We start from the raw sequence: 11,222 nt of genomic DNA, 5'->3' as shown, positions 1-11,222 counted from the left end.
CCAGCGACAGCCCCGAAACCTGAAGGATCTGGAGAAGATCTGTAGGGAGGAGTGGGCCAAAATCCCTGCTGCAGTGTGTGCAAACCTAGTCAAGAACTACAGGAAACGTATGATCTCTGTAATTGCAAACAAAGGTTTCTGTACCAAATATTAAGTTCTGCTTTTCTGATGTATCAAATACTTATGGCATGCAATAAAATGCAAATTAATTATTTAAAAATCATACAATGTGATTTTCTGGATTCCGTCTCTCATAGTTGAAGTGTACCTATGATAAAAATTACAGACCTCTACATGCTTTGTAAGTAGGAAAACCTGCAAAATCGGCAGTGTATCAAATACTTGTTCTCCCCACTGTATATCTGGTCTATACCAACTGAACTAATGACAGATGCATTATCTTGAATTTTTACTTTACCTTCTATAAGGGTATTTTAATGTTTGATTTGACGCATTAAATATTTCAGCAATGACTCAAAGAAATGATGGCAATCATCTGTTTTTATTGCCAGTATGAAACGGCTAACTGCGGAGAACTGCTAGATAACTTGCAGACACAACAAGTCAACAACTTTGGGAGTACACACCTCCAGGGATCAGGTGACTACAACAGCCTTTACAATATTCGAGGTGAACTCTTTTTTTTTTTTTTCATGTGAGATTTCTAGTTACAAACATGCATTTGTACTAGGACCCAACGGAACTGTGTAGAACCACACACAAGATAAAGGAGGACATGGATACACTTCAGGGTATGTAGCGCTTCCGTCTGTGTCTTAGGAGATAAGTTGTTTTCATCAAAAATTCAATTTAAGACTACCAATTCAGAGCAATCACAATCAAGGCATACAACCCCACCACTCACCACCGCTGAGGAGGAGAGTCTGCCTCGTCTGTATGACTGTGCTATGAGATGTTCAGTGAAGATGTGTCAAAACTGCAGGGGGAGTACACAAAGGCAGCTCAGCCATTGAGGAATGAGAAAACTTTGAGTATGAAATTGGTGCTCTGACCTCTAAGCACTACCTTTGAAATAGCCATCGTATGTAACTGCAGAAAAGCATTCGCTATACCTGGCTTTCACACATTCACATCCAATGGGGACTGGCATTACACAACCGATTTAATCTTAAGCAGAGAATGGACAACATTTTGCTAACAGGAGTCCAATTCACATGGTTCTGGCGGGTATACTGTAGTGATAGGGATGTACACTGAAGCCTCAAAATGGGCAGTTCTGTCCTGTCAGTTGTCGTAAATCAATAACAGCTATTCAAGGACACTGACAGCATACAATATTAACAATAAGTAGGCCTACATAGTATGATAGAGTTTCCCAGTTGCCATCTTTAAACTATTTATTTACACACTTCAAGTCTTATTAGAACTCTCTCTATCTCTATCAAATCTGGTACTGAGAGACTGAAAAACAACTTTGATCTTCAGCAATCAGTGTCACGACTTCCGCCGAAGTCGGCTCCTCTCCTTGTTCGGGCGGCGTTCAGCGGTCGACGTCACCGGCTTTCTAGCCATCGCCACTCCATTGTTCATTTAACCATTTGTATTTTCTTGTTTTGCACACCTGGTTTACATTCCCCAATCACACTACATGTATTTATTCCTCTGTTCCCGCTCATGTCTTTGTGTGATATTGTTTGTGTGTTACGTGTTTTGTAACGCGCCAGGTTGGCGTTCGTTATTTCCGTGTATTTTCACGAAGCTTGTTTGAATTGTTATACATTTATGTTTTGTGACTGTTTTTGCGCGCTTTACACTTTGCCTTGTTGGCTGGAGGTTTTTGACGCAGCTGTGTCCGTCTGTAATCTTTCTCCTGCCGAAATAAAGTGTGTGTCACGTTCCTGACCTTATTTCCTTTATTTTGTCTTTGTTTAGTATGGTCAGGACGTGAGCTGGGTGGGCATTCTATGTTATGTGTTTCTATGTTGGGTTCTTTTCAATTAGCCTGATATGGTTCTCAATCAGGGGCAGGTGTTTTACGTTTCCTCTGATTGAGAACCATATTAAGGTAGGCTGTTCACACTGTTTGTTTGGGTGATTGTTCCTGTGTTAGTGTTTATGCCACATGGGACTGTTTCGTTTGTGAGTTTGTTCCTGTTCGTGCGTTCTTCGTTGTCTGTAAGTTCTCATGTTCAGGTCTGTTTACGTCGTTTATTGTTTTGTAGTTTGTTAAGAGTTTTTTCGTGTTCATCTTTCTTTAAATAAATCATTATGTCTTCATATCTCGCTGCATATTGGTCCGATCCTTGCTCCTCCTCAGACGAGGAGGAGAACGAACGTTACAGTGTGCGCCTGTTCACAATTCTCTGCTCTCCTGCACCTGACTTCACCACAAGTACGCACACACCTGACAATCAGACAGTTAAATAGTCACCACTAGCCGGCCTCCACCCAGTACCCTGCCCTGAACTTCAGTCACTGTTACTAATCAGCTTCCACCCATTACTCTACCTTGCACCTTAAACTGCTGCCCTATGTACATAGTCATTGAATCCTGGTCACTTTAACAATGTTTACATATTGTTTTGCCCACTTCATATGTATATACTGTATTCTACTCAAGGCTCATCCTATATAACTACTGCTGAACACATCTTTTCCATTCATATACTGTCCATAATGTCTATACATACTGTATATATATTTATATTCCGTACTCTGACGTTGCCTGTTCTAATATTTCTATATTAATTCCTTTCTTACATTTTGGGGGATTTGCGTGTATTGTTTTGTAGTGTTAGGTATTACTGTACTGTTGGCGCTAGGAACATAAGCATTTCGCTACAACCGCAACATCTACAAAATATGTGTACACGACCAATAAAATTAGATTAGATTTTTGTACAAGTCTAAAAAGCTAGGCTTCACATGTCCACAAATAGACCTGTCTCATTTGAATAGGCAGTAAGTGAAGAGTGTATACCTTCACATTGTGGTCGAGGACTATACGTTTCAGATACAGCTGGGATGCAAGGAGATGGAGCTCGCCATGGGGGACTCCTTTTAAAATCTGCAGGGGGGGAGCTCATCTGGAGTTTCCTGATGCAGTGTTTGATAGGGCCTATTCATCAGCCTTCCACTCTGAGGTATAGGTCTGCCAGGCCTTTCCTCCCCTCACCACGGGTTACTCTGAATAACTAATGGACGATGTGTGCGAGTGAACGAGCGCCACTGCAAAAGGACTGGGAAATTGAAAGAGGGGGGAGTAAACGCAACGATAAAAGACTTGTGTCATGAGGCTACTCAGGATAATGTGACTGAAGACTGTACAAAAGCCTAGGTACAGTCCCAGTCTATGAGCTAATCATGTTACAACTTGGTTATTACATCGATTTTCAAACTTGAAATTTGTGTGGCAAGTTATGATGTTTCCATGCATGTAGTCTCTAAAGAACATTGTGGAAAATAGTCATCAAAGACTGTAAAAGCTGTGGTCTGGAAACGAATTTGAATTTGTTCTCAGGAGAAGGGAGGTAGAATTGTGTCATGCATTTTCAGCCTGAGACAAACAAAATGGTCTCAGTATGCACCCGTAGGTAATACAGTACAAAAGCCTAGTATGCACCCGTAGGTAATACCCCCATTTTGCATGAAGAACTAGCAAATCAAAACATACAATGCAAAGACAGGGCAACAAACCTAAACTGAAAGAACATTGCTTCCAGGTGACAACATGTCAGGAAATCAAAACCTTCAAATTGTGTTTATACCGACTAACACCTCCACGGCATAACACAGTTAGCCTATTGTAACAGCAGAATATAAATTCACATCCAGATTTTGGTCCATTCAAAAGCAACAACACATAGGCCCTACATACATTCTGCAATACTTTGATGAATTCTATGTATCGTGTTTCAGGATATTGGTGTGTACTTCACAGATTTTGCAACCACTTGTAAAATATTAGCTCAATGCAAAGTATGTGCGACTCCACACACTTAACATAAGTACCATTGCTGACCATCCGTGGGAAAAGGACCAGAAAAGCCACAGGACCAGCCTGCAGGTCTGGAAATGAGAATGGAGTCCCATGGTTCAGCAAGCGAGTCCATATTGGGAGGAGTACATTGACTTCTTATAGATTTCTCAGCTAACAGGACAGACGTAATAAAACATGACAGATGGCATCTGCTCTCCCTCCTACTGCTCCCGAAGAAAATGAAGCGCCGCAGAAGCTGCTTGTTAATGGCCTTACACTAGAGTAGCACTCGTGTCACATCCCCCAAGTGACTGTGATATTCAATGTGTACAAACCCCCAACGAGGGTACAGAGACGTGGCGTGCTAAAGTTCTCTTTCATCATCTGAGCATGGATCTGGGAAAATGTTTATACAAGCTCTGTTTGGTTATTTGCTTTTTGGAAATATGCTAGATGGATACAGTATTAGTTTATTTATTGCATAACTGTAACCCAAAACACATTTTTTAGTTGTACTTTTTAAAATTAAAAAGCAGATTGATGAGCTCCATTGGAAACCTGATTGCCTTCTAACTTCGTTGGCAGAAAGCGCAGCAACGCTTATGTAACGGGCCATAGAAAGAGAATGATTCACCTCATCAGATCAGTCTGGCTCACATGAATACGGCTGCAGATTCATTTTGTAATTCCGTTCCTGTATTCAATGGGTGAACAATTCCATCGTCGTTCCAAACCAATAACAAACTTAGCCATTTTCCCTTTTGCAGATAGTGCTAATATGACATGTTTCAATTTTAAACAGAAACTACAGCTTACATGATGGGGTCATTTGGATTCTGAAAAGAAACGTCCTTAGCATCCTACTTTTATTTAAAGTAAACTAAACCATTGAATAGAAACCACGCTGCCTCAAGCTATGCTACCAACTAAAACACTATCTATGAATAAGGTGTGTTTGCCTGCCTTCACTTTTTGATTCCTGGCTGCCTGTGCCTCATACAGTGGACCTTGTGTGACTCTAGCTCAATAAATTACAGTGCCTTCAGAAAGTATTCCCACCCCTTGACTTTTCCCACATTTTCTTGTGTTACAGTCTGAATTTAAAATGGATTAAATTGAGGTTTTGTGTCACTGGCGTATACACAACACCCCATAATGTCAAAGTGGAAATATATTTTTAGACATTTTTACAAATGAATAAAAAATGAAAAGCTGAAATGTTTTGTGTAATAAGTATCCAAACCCTAAATAAGTTCAGGAGTAAAACGTTGCTTATTATGTGACTTGCTAACAAGTCACATAATAAGTTGCATGGACTCTGTGTTCAACATAATTCTTGTATGACTACCTCATCTCTGTACCGCACACATACAATTGTCTGTAATGTCTCTCAGTCGAGCAGTGATTTTCAAACCAAGATTCAATCACAAAGACCAGGGACAATTAATATCCCTTTTGAGCATGGTAAAGTTTTTAATTACATTTTGGATGGTGTATCAATATATCCATTCACTACAAAGATACAGGTGCCTTTCCTAGCTCAGTTGCCGAGAGGAAGGAAGCCACTCAGGGATTTCACCATGAAGCCAAAGGTGACTTTTTAATGGCTGTGATTAGAGAAAACTGAGGATGGAGAAACACTGTAGTTACTCCACAATACTAACCTACATGAGAGAATGAAAAGAATGAAGCCTGTACTGAATAAAACTATTCCAAAACATGCATCCTGTTTGTAATAAGGCACTAAAGTACATTTTAAAAGAAATTCACTTTATAACAAAGAGTTATGTTTGGGGCAACTCCAACACAACACTGAGTATTACTCTTCATATTTTCAAGCATAGTGGTGGATGCATCATGTTTTGGGTATGCTTGTCATTTTCATGGACTAAGGCATTTTTGGGGGGATAAAAACAATCAGAATAGAGTTAAGCACAAGCAAAAACCTAGAGGAAAACCTGTTGCAGTCTGCTTTCCAACAGATACTGGGAGACAAATTCACCTTTCAGTAGGACAATAACCTAAAACACAAGGCCAAATATGCACTGGAGTTGCTTACCAACACGACATTGAACGTTCTTGAGTGGCCTAGTTACCATTTTGACTGAAATCGGTTTGAAAATATATGACAAGACTTGAAAATGGCTGTCTAGCAATGATCAACAACCAACTTGACAGAGCTTGAAGAATTTTAAAAAGAATAATGTGCAAATATTGTACAACCCAGGTTTGCAAAGCTCTTAGAGACTTACCCAGAAAGACTCATAGCTGTAATTGCTGCCAAAGGTGATTCTAACAAGTATTGACTCAGGGGTGTGAATGCATATTACACATTTCTCTATTTCATTTTCAGTAAATCTGCACAATTTTCACAAAAAAAACCCTTCTCTTTCATTGTGGGGTATTGTGTGTAGATGGGTGAGGAAAAAAACATATTTAATACATTTTGAAATAAGGTTGTAACGCAACAAAATTTGCATTAAGTCAAGGGGTATGAATACTTTCTGAAGACGCTGGATTTAGGGGCTCCCACATAAAGGGGAATGACGGATGAGAGACAGAGCTCGCTCTCTACACAGCTGAAAAATACATTAAAGCTGAAGCGGTGGCCCCAGGTTTAGTACCGCAGCTAATCAAAAAGCGTCTCTCTCCCCAGGTGCCAGTGCCATCGGACTTGCATGATCACGCAGGACAGAGGTGATGTGGTAAACATGAGGAAACGTACAAGAAATTAAAACAAGTCAAACAACAGTAGAGGATTATGCATCTGGGAGTCAGGTCACGTTCTCTGTTGGGTTATCAACATGGGACATATTAATTAACAGGCCTACCCTTTGGGTTTATGTCAGGCACATGTTTCTAAATATGTTATTCATAAAGATGGCTATACGTTGAAGTTCTCATTTTGCTGATCTAAATTATTAGCGCCCATATTAAAAAATATTACACTTTACTACAGAATACTACAGTACTTACAATATAATTCTGTGGTAAACTAGTATATACTGTAGCATACTATACTACACACTATAGTATCCCTTGATTATGTGTAGTACTTACTATAGAATGTTCTAGTATACTGTAGAATACTATTGTAAATACTACAGTATTATCTGAACGGATAGTTCAGAGCTTCAGATCTTTTCTATAACCTGTACACAACACACTATATGCTCTATACTAGACATGTAGGTTTCTCACTTATGGGTGGCAAAAATTGGGGGAGGGGAATGGGCAAGGTATATGCAAATTAAATACTGTAATATTTGCTTTAGTTAAAAAAAGTGTAGTATTTTTGCTGACATTGTAGTATGTACTACAGTGTTGTTTTGCGGATAATATTGTCGTATTTACAATAGTATTCTACAGGATACTAGAACATTCTATAGTAATAAGTATGTTAGTGTGTAGTATAGTGTGTAGTATAGTATTCTACATTATACAACGGGTGGGTCTAATCATGAATGCTGATTGGTTAAAACCGCATTCCAGCCGGTGTCTATTCCACAAGTTACCAAGTTACACAAGCTAAATCTATGATGTTAAAATGCCTATTTACTATGTTCCATCTGACTGCGCAATCCACTGACTCATCAGCCCAGCCAAGCAATTTATAAATTTGATCTCCGATACAAAAAACATCTAGACATTTATCTCACATTTCTTTTCGACTAACATTTGGTTTTCAACAGTGGAGATTTGTATAAACCTTGCTGTCTGTCTCTCTGACATTTGCAACATTGTTTCAATATTCAAATTTGGCTTTTCTCAGCCAGTCGATAAATCATGATTCAGCTGGCATAATTTTTATGGATATATATAAAGAAATGTAAATTGAAAAAAGGTAAAATGAAACAAAGTGCAGATAGTTTGCAGTCTTTCCAGCTTCAGTTTGAAGTGATTGTGTTAGCTGTGTTGTTGGCAAGCTCCTCTGAACAACAGTGTTCTGACGAGTGAGCACATTTTGTATGCCAGGCGAAATTGCTCTTGCTACACTCGGATTGACACAGTTTATCTTGAACTTATTGACATTCCTGGTTCAGTTGAAAACAGAATTAACTGTACAGCAATACACTTCCACTGATGCTAATGACTAAGCTATTGTATCACAAACCATCCATGTCTCATTGGCTGTCACAGGAACATGGCAAGATGAGGCTGCTTTGAAGACCGTTCCAGCACCTCCAATATACTGTATAATACTTTAAAATGTCTGCAATGATTGAATTCCAGTCTGTGGCCATCTAAATGCTTTGCTATTTTGTGATATAGCTACACTTCATTCAGTTTCAAACCAAAAGTCTACCCTGTGAAAGTAGAAAGTCTGAATGTTGAGATACCAAGGGAAAAGTCTGAGCCTGTATATTAGGCCAAGCATATTTTCCCATCAGAATGAGGGATTACTAGCAGGGAAGCTTGAATATCAGTGACTTTAAAAGGGAGGAAAATACCATCCTTAAATCAGGTAGAAAACACAGTAAATGTCAAGCCTTTACAAGAACACACAACAAAAACATGATTCTGCCCTTTGTTACTCAAGCATTCAAGGCCTTTCCATACACTGCTAGCTTTAGAAATGCCTGTGAGAAGTTTAAACTTACTGTTAGAACAGGAGTTCAAAAGCAGTGACAGCAATATTTTGGAGGGATGACGTCATGTCCAGGGACCATAGCTGGACTGGTCCTCTACTCATGAGTTAGGTGATACAACAATTTTTCACTCTCAGATTGCTCGAATATCAGGATAATATGGTGCAAATTTTTTATCTGAAATGATAAATGTGTGCTTATGATGGGGATTTTTTTTTCCTCACCAACTTGTGTTCAATTTGTGTAACAGCTTATTGATTGATTTGTTGAACTACAATTTCTACACTATTTGTCCTGTTACTCATTCCTGTCATTGCTTCAGAAGGATCGTAAACACGTAAACACGTACGTTAACATGGATTCTGGCTTTATTAATCAACAACGAATTTAATCCCATATTTGACTGCAAAAACAAGTGACTTCATGCCCATGGGTCCATACTCCCTTTACTAGCTAAATAGTATTATAGTGTGTTCCCTAAGAACAACAAATCTTATTTAGAGTCAGTGAATGCCATAGCCTCAAGGCATTTGTGTAGAGTGCCATTCCTCAGGGGATTCCTCCAGAGCAGGAGGTCTGCTCTGCGTAAGAAGATGGATCACCATATAGATTATTAATCAAAAGATGGATAGTGCTGAACATATGCCTCGGGCTAGCTGCTCTCACACTGCAAATGGAAGAAAACAGATCTTTCGGTCCATTCCTAATTGTCCATGGTCTTTTCTCTTGAAAGAAGGCAGCGACTGGACTTTGCAACTCTATAAGGTGTTGGAAAGCGATCATCTTGTTTTTTTCCCCCCAGAGTGAATAGAGAAGACACATAGAGAGCAAATAAGAGGGTAAAGTTTTCTTAAGATGTGGAATAGTTAAGTTACATTTAAATTAGGGAACGACTCCGAGCAATAAAGAACATAGCCTTATTGTCCTGAAATGAAAGATGAGCTGTCATTTACTAATCCACTTGGTCTGGTTAAGGAGTCGTCTTACAGTAAGCAACATTATTACCTTTTCAACTCACTTTGTCTCATTGGTATTGTATATGTCAGAAAGTCACTTTAAAATGGGTTTCTCATGAGAAATCCTCTGTAGTACTCGAAGCACTTGTCTCAGTGTGGAATAAATACTTTATTGTATCTAGGTAGATAGCAAGAGAATGATTTCATTTCAATACCTCTCCAAGAAAGGATCCCTTATGATTGCTCCATTTGTTGGAGAAAGAGTGGTACAGCAGTTGCCTAGTTCTGGTACATCAACCTATCAGAGTGTACTGTGTTTATGGAAAGGGTGCACATCTTTCCACAAGGGGTTTTAATGATGTTTTGAATGTTCTGAAATAGGTTGCAGTATAGTTTTACTGTAATTACTGTATGTCTGAGTCCATGTGAATAGTGGCCTATAAAGTGGTGGATTTTTTCTATTTGTCTACTTCAGTGTGTCCCAGCTGTTACTTTGGTAAACCTAGAAAAAAAAATAGAGTTAAATTGATTCACATGGCTAGAAAATAAGCTATTTGACAAATGTTATGCTCAGACACAAAGGCAAATATTATGCAGAACTATTTCAAAATAAAACTAATTTCAGTTTTTTGATTTCTACATTTTCCACCATAGTGACAGTGACTTTTTAAGTTGGACACCAGACAATTGCCTCTTTGGTTATGATCAGACTTTCAATGTAAAAATATTATAGTATACTATGGCATAAATCAGGGATGGGAAACTTTGATGGGGTTGGGGTCCACAAAAAATATGAAATCATCATGAGGGGCCACAGAGGTTTGCGGGTCTGCTACCTACATCCATACCCACACATGAAGTCAGAGCCGCCCTAGTGTTTTGGGGGCCCTAAGCAAAATGTAAGTTTTTGAGTTAGTTTCTAGCAATTCTACTAATTTTGCCATGAGGAGTAGAGAAAATGTTGCAGTTTTACAGCAAATGTCCTGCAATTCTACACATTTGCCATAGGCTGGAGATAAATGTTTACAGTTTTTAGTGATATCCGAGTGAGAATGTTTAGATAGACCAACTTACCAAAAAGAACAGTGTTATCTAACATGGGCTAATTGAGTGTCAGTGACTGGCATAACAAGAGAAAAACCTCTGTAGTAAAAGGAAACTGTATATACTATAGTAATTAATGTAGTGTTTTTGTGGATTGTAGTATGCTGTAGTGTTTACTGTAGTGTTTTTGCAAACATTACTGTCGTTTTTACTATAGTGTTTTGTTTTATTAAATTTGACATACAAGTGGAGTTTTTTTCCTTCAGAAAACCTACTGGAGAAATACTAAAATAGCAAATGTTCCATAACCTGTAGTTAGGTAGGTATCACAGGAGGCTCTGAGGGTAGAATGCCTCACAATAACGTCTGGAACAGAGTGAATGGAATGGCATCAAACACATGGAAACCATGTTTTTGATGTATTTGATACCATTCCACTAATTTCGCTCCAGCCTTACCACGAGTCTGTTCTCACCCAATTAAGGTGCCACCAACCTCCTGTAGTAGGTGTGTTGTGTTTATAAATGAGGTATGTTGATGTTGTGTGCGATGTGAGTTTGTTTTTGTATCAGTCTTGCTTTGACATCTGGAGCATGATCGATAGAGGTGTTTCTGTGGCCCATTGTTATTCTTATACAGTTTTCTTGAGTGATGGGTTGTGGATTGCTCTGTTCAGGTATTCTTGTGTCACGA

Source organism: Salvelinus alpinus, chromosome 20 (genome assembly GCF_045679555.1).
Source record: "Salvelinus alpinus chromosome 20, SLU_Salpinus.1, whole genome shotgun sequence".
Lineage (NCBI taxonomy): Eukaryota > Metazoa > Chordata > Actinopteri > Salmoniformes > Salmonidae > Salvelinus > Salvelinus alpinus.
Note: the sequence above shows the minus strand (reverse complement) of the source record.